We start from the raw sequence: 16,157 nt of genomic DNA, 5'->3' as shown, positions 1-16,157 counted from the left end.
TTTTGTTTGCATAGCTATTTCATGTTCTGTTGAATGATCTATAAGGGAGTTACTATATTTATGCTCTTTTTTTCCTTTTACAAAAGAAATTTCTCATCTATAATTACAGTTATATAGTAAAGGATTTTCTTATTGAATTTTCTTTTTTGACAGAATTGATTTCTTTATTGATTCCAGAAGTGAAAACTAGTAAGTAGATTCTGGCATAAAAGGAATATTTGGCCATATGCTTATATCATTTGCTATAATCTGATCTCAACTGGAATACTAATTACTCTTGGCTTCCTATACGGATGTAAGGGCACATTCACCAATGGAAAAGTCAGCGACTATTCCAAACAGGTATATAAATTCACTCCAAGAATCACTTGAATCTTTAACAGAAGAAATTATGCAAAGGAAAACCAAACAAGAGATATGTTCTTGGCACAGTTAGCACCGTTCTGGCTTGAAGAGAATTAGTACATAGTACCAGGAACTAGATACAGCACTGCTGGTGTCTGCTTTTGTTATATGGCTTAGGAATAAAGACAGTGAATGACTATGGCTAGGATACTGGCTGGCTAGAGAACAACCCAGGAGATCCAAATAACTCTGCTCACTTCTGGAAGCAACAGGAGTGCCAAGATTTCTAACAAAGATGCATATTTAGTCATAAGGAAGGGTTGTTTGGAGACTGTAGAGGTCTCAGCTAATCTCTATGATCACTAAGAGAAAAAACAAAAGGTACCAGGGGTACAACATGGAATGCGGTAGGTTATTGTTGTGCCCATGGGAGATGTTCAGCCTGGTAAAAGCCAATTCCTCTCCTAGTTTGAAATGAGCTTGGTCTCCCTGTCAGTCTGGCAGTATCCACTGTTTCCTGAGATTGGTGATGATAAGCTTATTTGTAATCATGTGAATTCCTTCCTGCATTTTGACAGGCAAGATTTGAGTTATTTGAGGGGATGAGGGTAATGATTTACCAGTGACATTTCACTGTCTATTAAAGAAAAAATGGCACCGTTCTTACATGATGCAGACATGAAAAAGGTGCAGCCTGTTGAAGTCTGTGACAGAAGAGGTCTCATGATAAATTAAAAAGCAGACCATGATGCACTGTATTTTGACTGTATTCATATCGTTATAACTATATCATTTCTTTGTCTTTGAACCGGAATAGGCTTTCATGTAAATCCAAGACACTCCAACCTACAATGTCCTATGTTTTTCTTATAATGACAGCTATTAGCAATATTAAAATGTTCATTTACTGTTTTAACATGAAGTTCTAACATACTAATTTTGCTTCAAAAACTTGTTATGTCAAAAAAACTAAAGCCCTCTTAGTGGATAGGCCCCAACACAGATTTTTTCTTAAAAAAAACAAACAAACAAACAAACAAAAAAAAACTAGAATAAATTTCAGGGGAGGGGTAAGTTAGGTAAAAGAAAAAAAGGAGGAAATACATTTTACTGAGCTAAATAACAAAACATGTTTTTGTGTTTGTTGGGTTATAACGTGTAACATTCTGTATTCACCAATAACTGTTCTTGTTGATGTCAGTGGAGATTCTGAAAATGGGCAAGAATATAACTTTGATTCTTATTCTACTGAAAACAGGAATAAATATCAATAAATCACAATCTCTGGTAGAATCAGTACTGAGAATTCACTCCCTCTACAGGGCTTCTCTGTGTCAAGGTTAATTCTGGGTAAAAGAGAGTTTAAAGCAATAGAAACTCATACACCCACTCAAAAACAAAACTCTATGTGGCAAGTATTAGTATACAAGATCCAATCACCCTCAATAACTTCGGTCCCTTACACTACCAGACAGCATAATACTAACACTAATAATATTTGCCTTCCAGAAGCTTAGAACCCAGGTGTCTACTTGAACTCCACTACACCACTGAAGCAGTGTCCGGTACAACCTGGAGCACGAAAACTTAACCTTCATGAAAAATTCATGATCTATTATTATCACACTGCCTTCTGTAGTCTCCTTTCAATCAGTTCCTTCTATGTCTAGGCTCTCAGAATACCAAAGGGTCATAGAAGGAAGTTTGTCACATCTCTGTGTCTATGTGTCTTCTGATATCCTGTGACTTTCAATATTGCCAAAACATCAATATTGGGCCGAATGGGTCCATGTTTTCTAAACTCACATGTTAATGACATTAGATTAACATGGGATAAAAATGTAGGAAAGATAGAAGTTATTTTTTAAAAATAAATTGTTGGGGCGCCTGGGTGGCTCAGTGGGTTAAGCCTCTGCCTTCAACTCAGGTCATGATCTCAGGGTCCTGGGATGGAGCCCTGCATTGGGCTCTCTGCTCAGCAAGGAGCCTGCTTCCCTCTCTCTCTGCCTGCCTCTCTACTACTTGTGATCTCTCTATCTGTGAAATAAATAAATAAAATCTTTAAAATAAATAAATAAAATAAAAATAAATTGTTGAGGCAATAAATGAAAGAACCAGCTAGACTATTCTGCAATACTATGGACACTCTAGGCAATTTTACCTTAACTGGTACCAAAACTTTAGCAAAGTAGGTACAGATGCTAGGGTTTCATACGTATTCATCTTTCTATGCTCATACCAATTTATTTTAAATATTAAATCTCCTTTTCACCTCCATATTAATAATACCCTATCACTTTATTAATACTTCTCCCCTACCGATTTTTTCAGGGGACTTTAGACCAAACAATGGAATTTATAAGAGACAATCAGTCTACCCAGATATTCTACCAAGGCCCCCAAACTGGCTATAGGTTCTAAAGAAAGAGAGAGAGAGAGAACCAAACACAGATCCTAGCACATTCCAGTCATAATTTTTCTTACATAATCATTTCCCAGCATAGATAAGACACAGATGTAGAGTCAGGCAAGTCTGTCCTAGAGATCATCTAAATGTTTTAGAACACGGAAATCACCATCTTTGAAAAGCAGCTACGTTATTATAACTTAAAATAATTTGGGAGACAGTTACTGTACAAAATCACTTAGGTCCCAATATTTGAATATAAATGTCAACATTCATGAACAAAATTTGGCAAACACTATTGCAATTTCATTTGAATGCTGAGCTTGCCAATTAAAAACTGTCCATTTAATGTCCCCAGATGTTGCACTTCTCAATTCACAGTAATCCCATATTCGGCTTTTGCTTTGAGGTGTGCCAGTACAAACCTGTAAGGGTTCTTCTGGGAATCCTGCTGGTTCCATATGTCCTGAAGCTCAAGCAAGCCAACTTCTAAGCTCAGTAAATGAGCAGACGGTGGTAACATTTCATTGACTGATCCAACAGTCAGCTTTCAGATACAAGAAAATGGTCCTGAATCTTCCTTTTACCTGGGGAAAAAAAAAATCTGCATGAAGATGAATGGATTCATGGAAAGTATTCTTTGGCTCTACCTGAACATCTCTAACTTAAAACAATCTGGATCAACTATCTGTCCCCTACTTCTGCTTTGTACCGCCATCCATGCAATTGGAGGAGTATGTAATACTGTATGTACGTATGAGGACATGGAAAAATGCAGACCAGAATCCACAGTCCCATCAAAATTTTTAGTCAACTTTTAATTTAGTTTTCTGAACTGTGCAGCACTTCTCATTTTGGGATTTTCAACACTCCCCTCCAACCTTCTTTCAGAGTACCACTAGAGCTTTCTTGATTGATCCCTCCTCTTTTAACTCCAAAAAAGTATTTTCTGTTCCTCTAAAGCAATAAAGTCATTTTTCCTTCCCCATTAAAAAGCTTTTTCTCAGTCTTTATAATCACAATGAGAACACTTTCTCCAGCTTACTTTAATTTTCATCATGACACAATAGCTGCTCTAAACTTTAGAATAAAAACAGTTAGTACAGGCCCATCTCTTTTGATATGGAATGTTCTCTCAGGTCAATATGATCTAGAGGCCTTGAAATAATGAATAAGCAGCATGAAAATCAGGACTTCCATTTGATCCACTGCAAAGCTCCCTGCCCACCTAAGTTTTCCCATTATTGGTCTCAAATGCCAACTCTTATAAATAATATAATAAGGCTGCCAGGTCTGCAGATTCCCAGCATTGCTCCACTCTCCTGTAGTTGAGGACATAACTTTGAAATTTTATCCAACTACATCAGACACAGTAAAGCAAACACTCTCATCAATGAGGAAAAATCTTTTAGGGCCACTTTTCACAAACAAGGTTAAGAACTACTGTTTTAATTTTCAAAAGGAGTCTTACTTCTTCTTACCACCCAAATATATATACATATATATCATTTCAGACAGTTCTTCAATAGAGCAGTAAGGATTTGATGTCTTTTTCCAGTTGATGGCTTCATAGATTAACTGCCTGTCCCAAATGTCTCGTTGAAAAGGTTAATATAACCTGCTCCATCATCATGCCCACAAGTGGGGTTTTTGCACCTGTTTCACTCCATAACCAAGAAAGGAATCATACTACTTCTGTAATTCAATAACTTCAAACAAATATGTAGGTTACTCTTTCTTCCTGCCAAGGGCCATTTTGGGGTGACTGCTAAGATTTAGGCACATACACTACATGAATCTAAATGTTACTGTAATATCATAGTCAAGGGATAGTAGAAATCTAAAACTCTGTATCATGAGAAATGTTACAGAAATTGAGTCTAAAATTAACTACTAACCCGAATGACTTGAATGACTAATCTTGTGTTAAGATTACTGACTCATGAAAATCACAAAAGTGATACTGTAAACCAGGAATGTATTAAAGCAACTTTGCTGTTGAAATATAAGCAGTATTGATTTATGTAAACACAGTTAAGATTCATCAAAAGATTTTCATTTTATTTCACATAGTCCCCTTAGAAATTAGACAGAAATTAATGGTGATAATAGGAGATATATATCTTGGACCTGAATTTTTTTGAATAAAAATGGTATATATTTAGAGTGTACAATATGATAATTTCAAAAATAAATTTTTCAAAGTAATTCATGTACTGAATTTTTTGTATTAAAAGGTTTATAAGGGCACCAGGGTGGCTCAGTGGGTTAAGCCGTTGCTTTCGGCTCAGGTCATGATCTCAGGGTCCTGGGATCGAGTCCCGCATCGGGCTCTCTGCTCAGCAGGGAGCCTGCTTCCCTCTCTCTCTCTCTGCCTGCCTCTCCATCTACTTGTGATTTCTCTCTGTCAAATAAATAAATAAAATCTTTAAAAAAAAAAAAAGGTTTATAAGGGAAAATGACAAACCCTATCCTATCCCTCCCCACTCCCAATATCCACTCCTTCAGGTTCATGACTTTTAACTTAGAGTGTGTCTTCCATTATTTCCTTCTGTATTTTCCCTCCAAGCCCCTTTATCTCTCCCACACCACCATCATCTCACTTCCACATCTAACCTGTACACTCTCAATTAACACATATATGTATGTTAATACATTAGCTATTAGATAAAAGTCATGTATTATTAATAAATATATAATTTAAATACTGGCATATAAATGTTAACATATATTAAATAAAAGTTAGTGTTTACATTATCATGTCTGGAAAAGCACTATACATAGCCTGGAGTGATATCTATATAAATATATACATGTATTACAAAATCTCATGCATCATTTTGCCTTTTTTTCCACTGTAGTTTTCCTTCCACAGCCTCTCAAAGGTTTCTTTCAGTCTAGATTGCTTGCTCTTTGGCCCTGCTGCACTGTAGATGTCCTAGGCTTTCCCTTTACTGACATCCTTTGATGTCCCCTTGTTGGGACTCCTCTTCATTAACCCTACATCTTTCACTTTTTTAGTTTATTCCTTAATCTGCTTAAGTATAGCCTCCGGTAATTTTTTTAAGAAAGTAAGTGTTAAACTTATGGGTACTGAATTTTTTACATGTTTGAAACATCTTTCAATTATGCCTAATGGATAACTGAAAATCATCCTCACTCTCAATACCATAACAATTGTTTTACTGTTTCTTGCTTCTGATTTCAGCGTTAAGAGATCTTGTTTCACTCAGATCACTTGTATGTGGACTATCTTTCTCCCTTCCGGAAGCTTAAAAATCTTCTCTTTATTTCTAAGTTACTAAAATTTCATGATAACATGGCTTAACATTGGCTTTTTTTTCTTTCGTTGTGCTGGACTTTTCACTTGGAGGCTTATGTCCCTCAGTTTGGAAAATTTTTCTTGTATTATTTCTATCATAACTTCATGTTGCTTTCACTGTTCTTTGTTTCTATAATCCAAGTAAAAAGACTTTAAATATCTGAAACCTCTCTTCTGGTTTCCCCTCTGGTCCTTTTGGATTATTCTTGGAAATATTTCTTTGACCTTATCATCCAACTCTTCCATTATTTTTTTTTTTAATTTTGGCTATTCTCTCTCTCTCTTTATTTCCAGGAGGGTTTTTTTTTTTTTTTTTGTCATCTAAATGTATCTATTTCAAACCATCTTCATTTTGTTGGCTAAATTGGTATGTACCATTTATTCAACTTAGAATATTCCTTAAAGATGGTTTTAGATGTTTTTCTTATTCCCTCATTATCTGCTTCTTATAGATTCATGGTTTTTTTTTTTTCCTTTTTTAGACATAAAGTTTTCCTTAAAAGTCTGTGATCGTTGGTAATTCACTAATTTTTAACTTGGAATACAAAGAAGTTAAGCAGATGCTGAAGGAGTAGGAGGAGGGGCTTCACTGCATGGACTGTAAAACTGGTTTTGTTTTGTTTGTTTTTTCTCCTACTAAAAGAACATCCAAAGTAAAGTATCTGGGATCTATTTTCAGGGATCTGTCATGTCTCTAAGGATAAAATCTCCATTTTTCTCCCTGCTAAGGATATATGTCTAGCTAGAAGAACCTATAACCAAGTGTACCAAAACAACTACCACTTGCTAATTCGTAGGTTCCAAATTTCTGCAAAAGAAATCAGCTGGCTTCTCATTAATATCTCCCTGAAAAATTCATAGGGTTGCTTCTTCCTCTCTGCTAATCAGCTATTACTTCTCCATGTGATTTCCATGTTACAAAAAACCAAGAACTATTGAGATTGCTTGTCTGCTGTTATCTTCCCTCTCATTCTTTTGGGCCTATTACACTCATAACTTTCTATCCTTTTACTATCATTTAATTAAATAAGTATGCATGATCAACTGACCCTGCACACTTATCCTGAAGCATTAATAAGATTTTAACACATTCAAAAAAATTTTTAAAGATAGTCACAGTATTTAACATTTTTAAACAAAATCCCCAAGATCTCAGCTTTAAAAGGGAAGGAGAAAGAAAGAGAATGCATTTTACCTTAGGAAAAAATTAACTAATATGCTTTAGGCACTAGTTTTTTTTTCCTATGCCCCCAATGAAAATTTAAAATATAAAGAAGCCCACTGAGTTAAAAATACTTATTCTTTATCAGATAAAAATATCACAATCCTGAATCATTATAGCACTTTCCCAAATAAAATGACAATTAACTCACAGAAGAAATGAAGACAAGAAGGAGCAAAACAGTGTAGTGATAGCAGTAAAGCTGTGGAAACTCAGACTATGGCAAATTCCAAAGATGGACTATTATATAACCATTAAAATATGATTTAGGTCAAAATTTTTAAATGTTGCTCTTCAAAGACAATGTTAAGAAAACACAAATGGAAGCTACAGAGTGGGAGAAAATAACTGTTATACACACACACACACACACACACAAAATAAAAGAGTTGTACATGAAACAGAACAGTGACTATGACAATTCAATCAGAAAGCAAACAGCTGTATTAAAAGGGAGTCAAATATTTTAATAGCTACTTTACCAAAGACATAGACAAATAACGAATAAGCACAGGTAGAGATCAGTAGCTACTAGGGAAATGAAAATGAAAGCTCAATAATACACCACTACTTAACTACCAAAAGAACAACTTACAAAGACTGACAATACTATGTAATGGCAAGGAAGTGAAACAATGAGTACTCATAAACTGGTGGGAATGCAAAATGGTATAGACACTTGGGAAAATAGTGTTCATTTCTTATAATGTTAAACATTTAATTACTATAAGACCCAAAGATCCTGCCCCTAACTACTTACCCAAAATAAATAAAACACATGTCTACAAAAAGACTTGTACTCTCGTGTTCATAGAAGCTTTATTCATAATAGAGCAAAAAACTGGGAATAAGTCAAATATCCTACAACTGGGGAATCAAAAGCAAACTAACCTATTTATACAGTGGAATACCACTCAACAATTAAAAGGAATACTACCGATACATACAACACCATTGATTAATCTCAAACTCAGTAGGCAAAATGAAAGTCAGACGCCAAAGACAACAAACACCTTGTAGGATTCCATGTAGGTGAAATCTTTTCTAAAAAAGTAAAACTATAATGACGGAAAGCAGGTCAGTGGTTGCAAGAGGCTGGGATAGGGAGAAAAGGGTTGACTGTACAAAAAGCACAAGGGACTCTGGAGAGTAATGGAAATGTTGATCTCGGAAGTGTGGTGGTGGTTATGTCTCTATCTGTCTGTCAAAACTCGTCAAGTTGTACACTTAAAATTGGTGAATGTTCCTCTATGTAAATTATTCCTCAATAAAGATGATAAAAAAATATGATGTAGTCTTAGAACATATGGCCATGGAAAAGCATTTACAACATATTAATAAAGTAAGTGGATTTATCAGAAGACTGCCAAGAAATGGGTACCTCTGTCAGGCTGTTTAATAGAAGAATTTCATTTGTGGGAACTAATTAATTAAGTATTGAACGAACTGAAAGGACAACTAGAGAAAAATAATCAAAGACCAGGAAGTCACTACCACACATAAGGTAGGAAGAAATTCTTAAAAAAAAAAAAAAAAAAAGTTGTTATCAGATATTTGGAGCAGCATCATTCTAGAGGAGCTAGAATAAAAACAGGGTTCCCTGTGAGAACACTACACAGGACAGGGCTTTCTAGAACCCCCCCCCAGAGATCCTGACCCTCTGGCAGAGAAGAATGGCAAGAAATAGGCTAAGTTCCTCCTTCCTCCCACCTGCCCATCAGGGCCTTCCTTTGGCTGAAGTTGGCAGAAGGCATTTGCAAGGCAACCAGTGACAGAGTCTGCAGGGTTCAGCCACCTGTGACACAACAGAGCAGTGAAAGGACAGTTCAGAGAAGCAGAGGGAAAAAAAAATGCGAAAACGTGGTCATAGGTGCCTACTACTAGTATGGGTAGTTCCTTATATTTTATCTTTTTTAAAAATACACAGTTCTCTCACAATGAATAATGAACAAGGTCATAAAAATCCATTCAGTGTGTTTGAAGAATTTTCTGTAGTTTGATGAAATTAAAAGAATTACAACAACGAGTCCAAAGTTTCCCATAAAATTTTATTTTCTCCTCTTTAAAAATACAAAGATGAAGTTTCTGGGTTCAACTTCGACTTGACTCTAGCTAGTGAAATCATTAAGTCTTCAGTCATCCCTACTTAATTACGTTATATGCAATGTTGTTTTAAAATGTTCCAGCAGAGCTTGGCATCGTGCTGCTTTCCCATCCTGCCAGCTGGAAAGACCACCATTCCAGAACAGAGCCAGAAAAGCTGCAAGCACGAGCAGCGTAATCACACGGGCAATTCACTCTGTGGCCAGATGCCTTTCGCAGTCTAACCTAGGATGCTAGTCAAAGATGATGAACTAGGGGCCAAACAGACCTCATGAAATATATTTGGGTGATTTCTGCACAGATTTATAAATAATACCTTCTTAATTTCACAAGCAATGATAACTGTTCTGAGCATAAAAGGCATGTTAAATGAGCTTATAGTATTATTTTAAAATCTCAGTGTATCAGTCCAAGGTCAACCATATAAATAGAACCAATAGGAGAGACACACACCCATGCACATACGGATACACATAGAAATACACATATGTACAGGTATATACATACACAGAGAGGGAGAGAGAGATTTATGATAAGGAATCAGCTTACACTGCTGTAGAGGCTGGCAAAGCATTTCTGAGATGTGTGGGCAGGCAGGCAGGAAGAGAAGAGCACAAGCAAGTTGGAACCCCAGAGGCACGGGCCTGAGGGGCTGCCACAGGCAGGCAGGGAGGACAGATCCAGCAAAGGGAGAACAACTGTGCTCCCAGCTGCTGTTGGGAATCTCTTTCTGGGAAGAACCCAGCCCCCTTTAAGGGCTTATCTGATTAGGTCTAGCCTACCAAGGATACTCTCCCTCATTTCAGGTCCACGCTTTAGGAACTTTCATGACATCTGCAATACCTCTTCATGGAAACATCTAGATCCATGTTTCATCGAATACTTGGAAGAGGGTATATGTATGCTCCCAAAACACTGCTGCCCTCTCTTCTGTCCCCAGAGTTTAGCCTAGCTAAGTAAGCTGACACATCAAAAAACAGTCACAGTCAGAAACATACATTTAGGAATACACTTATACATATATATTATCATCTAGCATTGTTTTAAGAATCAAAATACCTCCTTACTACCAGACGGTGTCTGTCTTCTTCCTCACTGTAAATCCCCATGGTGGATGCATGGTAGGTCCTCAGTAAATACTGAATAAACAAATGAATGACATTTTCTTCTATAGTGCTACAACATCAAAATGTATGCTGTGTTCACTAATCTAAAAGCCATTTTACTTTGAAGACAAAATAAAAATTAAACTACACAAAGAAAGGGTGGCATAAAAAATGACATTCTCATGACCAAGAAGAGTGTTTCCGGCCTTTCCCTCTGGTCCCCTTGCCTTCTGCTTCATCCTCAAAGCCTACCTGCAATTCTCCAAGCCTAGCTGATCCAGGACAGGTACTGTGTGGGGGCTACAGTCTGTTTCACAGTCAGATGGATCCGTTAGGAGGCATCTTTGGCTCTGTCTGCCTTCCTTTTCATAACCACAAAGTCTTTCCTTAGACATGGAGTTTGACGTCCCTAACCTTATCCTCACTGTCACTTGTATCAAGCTCCATCAGAATGGGCCACAGACTGGTGTGTCTCAGCCTCCTCTACCATTAGCCCCTTGTGAACAGGGGCAATCTTGTTCACATGAAAGCCCAAGAGCCAACCAAGCTCCTGGAACATATCAGAAGCTCACTGAATGAGTGAGACAATGAACGAAGAATGTGCCCTTGCCTTAAATTCCTGAAGAACCCTCGCTTCTTTAAATGAGTAAGTTTCTGAGTAAACCCTTTCCTTCTCACCTCAATCCCATCCAATAACCCTAAGACAGGGACAAAAATAAAACTCAGCTGTCAGAGGATATGTTATCAGCCAGGGATAGATCTGCTATTTCTCCAAGGATTATGTATATACCTGGGAATGTTTTTTATTTTTTTTAATTAAAAATTTCTCATCTTGATGAGCTCTGCAGACTCAGTGTGGAAAAGCTCAGTATTGATTAATGGAGGCATTTAAGGCTGGAGGAACGTGGTCAAATAAATAAACTCCAGGAAAGACTCAATGAGTAGCCTCATATATCAAAGATAATCTCTTGAGAACACAAGCCTGGATTATGAAAGGTTTCATGCTTGTCTTCCCTGTCATACACTCAATTTTCTCTCAGGAGAGCAATTGAAAAAAAAAGGAAAAAACCTCAGGGATAGAAAAAACAACCTATAATCTATTTCAGGCTTCTTAGTGAAAAGCACTAGCTAGGAAGCTTCATTCTGCTAACAAACTAATGCCAGTAGAAAGTCAGGAAGCTATCACATTTGGCATTCAAGTTCTCTGAATTCTCCCCTAGAGATTTTTTGACACTACCCAGGTGAATATTTTATTAGAATTCCCAAATAGGATAACTTTTTACCAGTTTGTTATGAAAGCCGAAGTTCCCGGTTACTGATTTACAAATAAGCCCTACTACACTAAATGCGTCCCTCTGTTCTTTGAGTTTTGGTGTGTCTCATAGATGCCTGAGTAGTGACAGCCACTAGGTCACAGGAGGAACATTTTAAGAAACAGACATATTATTAATTTCATAATTAAGGGATCAAAATGTTTTCTTCTGCTAACTGTTGGCAAGGAGAAATTTGCCTTTATACTCAGATCCTAAAGCTAATAAGCTCCTCTCAGCTCCTCTGCCCCCAAATGCAATGCTTCCCAAATTCAGCCTCAGTCACCAGAAGTGGAAGCTGAAGGGAGTTGGAGGAAATCGGAGGGGGAGACAAACCATGAGAGAGTGCGCACTCTGAGAGACAAACTGAGGGTTTGGGAGGGGAGGGGAGTGAGGGGTTGGGTGAGCCTGGTGGTGGGTATTAAGGAGGGCACGGATTGCATGGAGCACTGGGTGTGGTGTATAAACAATGAATTTTGGAACACTGAAAAAAAATGGAATGAAATTTTTTTTAAAAAGTGGAAGCTGAAAATACACAGAATAGGGGCTTCTCATATAGCCTCCTGTTCCTTGGAAAGTGGTAGAAAGACCTGAGCTGGGCCTTGATGCTCCATCTGCGAACACTGACCGTGATGGGTCTCAGCACAACACACAAATAACCCAAAAGAGTAGCTACCAACCCATTCACAACGGAGCTGTGTAACAACTAACCAAAATCAATCAGATCATGCATTTTTCTCTATAATATACCTGAATCATCTCCTCGACAAAGCCTTCCCAGGCTTCAGAAATCCAACAGTGTGTGGTATGTCATCTTAGATTATGGCTTAATTTTGTTTTCCCATAGATTTCTCATTTCCCAAAATTAATTATAAGCTTCTGGAGGACAGAGTAGGTAGCATCTAATCCTTCTGTGCCTCCCAGAGTCCAAGAACGATAGTATCTTTTTAGAGTATAGGCTCTAATACAGAAGTCTCAGAAGTCAATTTAAAACTGATGCCTTGGTTATGCATAGAATTAGAACCATGACAATTTATGAGACAGATAAGTGAAGCAAAAAAAATAATAATAATAAAGGAAGAAAAAATAAAGGTAAATCATGGAAAATAAATGACCAATGAAAACGAATTTGTATGGATTTCTTGTTTCACCCATCTTATCAGTTCAGAAAATGTCAAAGGTAGGATGGCATGATACTGAAACCTCCACAAACAAACAAACAAAAAACCAAGTAGTCTTCTGGGAATCATTTCCTTTGGTACCTAGAGGAAGAAATCATTTTTAAGGAAGTCTGAGGTCTAGTTTCTAGTTGTTAATTTGGTTTGCAAATTAACTTTGTACAGATCCTTCAGTCCTTCAGGCTTTATGCCTTCTGCAAGTGAAATGAGAAAGGCTGACCTGGATGATTTTCCTGTCCTGCACAACTGTAAATTTCCAAGCTCAGGATTTCTAACCCCACTCATGGCTTAGGAACTCGTACAGTACGGCACTTGAATGGCAACCAAGGTGCTTCATGGGAGATGGGACTCAGACCAGCAGTGAGGGTTCTCCCCTAGCCTCCTTGTTCTGTTGGGCATTATGTTTCAAATGACTGCCCACAAAGGCAATGAGATGTTCTTTAATTAGCTTCCTATGTACCCTAAGGTCTACACTGAGACTCTGAAACCTTCCCTTCTTTTTCAATGGCCTAGTTTGTTGTTGTTTTGCTTCCTAAATGCAATGTGTGTGCCTTCCAGATAAAGCCTAAGCATACCTTTTCACTGACTTGGAAAATACAAACACATAATGAGAAAATGCCAGGAAATAGTGACATTCTTGAAATGAATGAGAAATAATACAAACTAGAAGAAGATTAAAGACATTATTTACCAGCCCCTACAGATCTAGAGCTCCCTACTTTGAAAAATTTTTCAGAGAGGTTCTTATGCCCTGGCTCCTTGTTTCCAATCTCAGAGAAGTTCATCTGACATTAGATAGTGTCATAAGGTGTCACAATCCGACTGATAAATGCCCATATCAAACAGAAAGCTCTTCAACCATCACTCGGCATTGAGAACTTGGGGGGAAAGTGCTCGAGATAACCAAATAAGTCTAGAGAAGGCATGTGGTGCAGTCAATCCCTAAATTTGAAGTGAAACAGCAAGGAGCATTTTATTATGCCTGTTCAGTTTTAAGCCCCTAAAGGGAGATTAGCGACAAAGTAAATACACATCAAAAATATCTTTACCATCCAAAATGCGATTGTTATAGGGGACAAATTCTTCAAGTTTCGTTATGACATAGAGTAGCTCTGAGGTCAGGCAGCTCTTGGCATAAAAAAAGCCGAAGAGGACTCGCAGGGCAGCCTGATAATCGGCCTAAAAGAAAGGAGCATCTTCTGCTGGGAAAACAAACGCTTGATAAGTACAATGTTGACTTCGTACTGTCGACGGCCCGGAGCTTCATCTATTTATAAAAGGGAGGCTATTGGAGAGCAAGTCACACAAGCACTAGTTGCAGGGAAGCAGGGTGGAGATGGAAAAGGATAATCTCCCTGAACATCTGTCATGATTACACATAAAACCTTCCTACAAAGTCAAATGCGATCTGTTTGGTACTTCGGACTGTTAAGCCTCAGCACCAGGAATGGGTGTCTGCAGTCACGGCTCTGTGTTTTATCCGTTTTTATGATGCCTATCGCCGAAGTCCCAGGCAATCAAGGGAGGCATAACCAACATCATCAACAGGTCAATAGAGAAGATGCATTTGACCATTTAAGTCAGAGAATGAGGCCCACATTATCATACTCTCTTGTTCATTTCCAAAAGGAGCCAGGCGGAGAAGTAAACATTCTTGCCATTAGAGTAGCTGCCAATTTACTGTGCCTTTCTCAATTGATGAAGCCGCAGGCCACTGTCACTCTGAATCTTGTCAGAAAAGATGGCAGTAAGAGAAGAGCAGCAGCCCCCCTCCCCTTCCCACTACAGCAAAGAGGGGAGAGCAGTCCTCCCACAGAGCCAGCACATTTGGTGCTAACTCAGACCCCAGCAGGGCTCCTCCGGGCCTGGTTGCCTACTGCACAGTGAGGGCCTTTGTAATTTATTTAGATGCATGTTGACCTTATTTTCTTGGCACTGTCATCTGAGAGTATGTTCTTTTGAAGGATTCGGGGAACGGGAGTGGAGATGCCCCGCACACCTTCTGGCTCTGAATTCACCAGTACCGAGCAGCTGGCCTTCTCACCTCCCTCCATCACCATCAGAGCATCACCATCTATGCAGGAGATAGTGTTTTCAAGCCTTCAATTTCTATCAGAACTCAAAAATGCAAGGCGATGCGAAACGGAATATTTGGGTGTCATTTATTACCCTGTAGACACAAATACCCGGTAATTACTTTATTTTTCTCAAAGTGTTCACCGGCCAGGTTTTTCAAAACAGCAAGTGTTCCTGATTACAAAATAATTCCCCGGAATCAGAAAACCATAGATATTTGAAATGAAATGACACTGTGATTCTTTTCTTAGACAAAGATAGCCAATAATAATGAGTTTTAAAGGGGTATCCCCTGCATACTTAGTAAACAGACATCCCTTTAGGAATCATAACAGAGCCTGCCATTGCTTTCAAGTCAATGTTATCAACCTTTCTTAAACCACTGAAAAACACTCAACAAATTTCTTTTATTTTTTTTTATGATTTTATTTATTTGAGAGTATAAGCTGGCGGGGTGAGGAGGCCACGGGCAGAGGGAGAGGGAGAAACAGGCTCCCCACTGAGCAGGGAACCCCACGCAGGATTCATCCCAGGACCCTGGGATCATGACCTGAGCAGAAGGCAGATGCTTAACCAAACTGAGCCACCCAGGCTGCCCCTCAACAAATATCTTTTAAAAGGAGTTACCTCCCTTCAGATTTTTATACTTTCATTACATTATGCCACAACTTGTAACCTACAGGTACTATTAAAATTCAACTCCTCTTCTCCTCCTGTATTCTTATATATTCAAAATGACCATCATTTGAAGTATGGCAACTGTTTTTGTTCATCACAAAATGTCAATGTCTACAGTTTCATAACACTTCCGGACTAGGATGTGAAAGCAAGACACATGGACCACTCTTTAGGTTGACACCAATTGGGATGAAGAGTTGCAAGAATATGACCCAGAGACAGCAGAGTGATAAGGGACCCAGAGTTTAGTTCCTAGTCTTTTTGTTCCTCTTTGAGATACAGAAAAAATTTTTTAAATAAACTAGCCAACATCACACAATCAGTCTTCTGCATTTGGCCAGTATTTTCTGTATTACCAGCAGGCATAGCAGAACCAGAACTAAATGTCTATGTTACATTAAATCCTAATT

This window comes from Mustela erminea, chromosome 13, assembly GCF_009829155.1.
Source record: "Mustela erminea isolate mMusErm1 chromosome 13, mMusErm1.Pri, whole genome shotgun sequence".
Classification (NCBI taxonomy): Eukaryota; Metazoa; Chordata; class Mammalia; order Carnivora; family Mustelidae; genus Mustela; species Mustela erminea.
The sequence above is the reverse complement of the archived record's forward strand: the minus strand, read 5'-3'. Positions refer to the sequence as shown.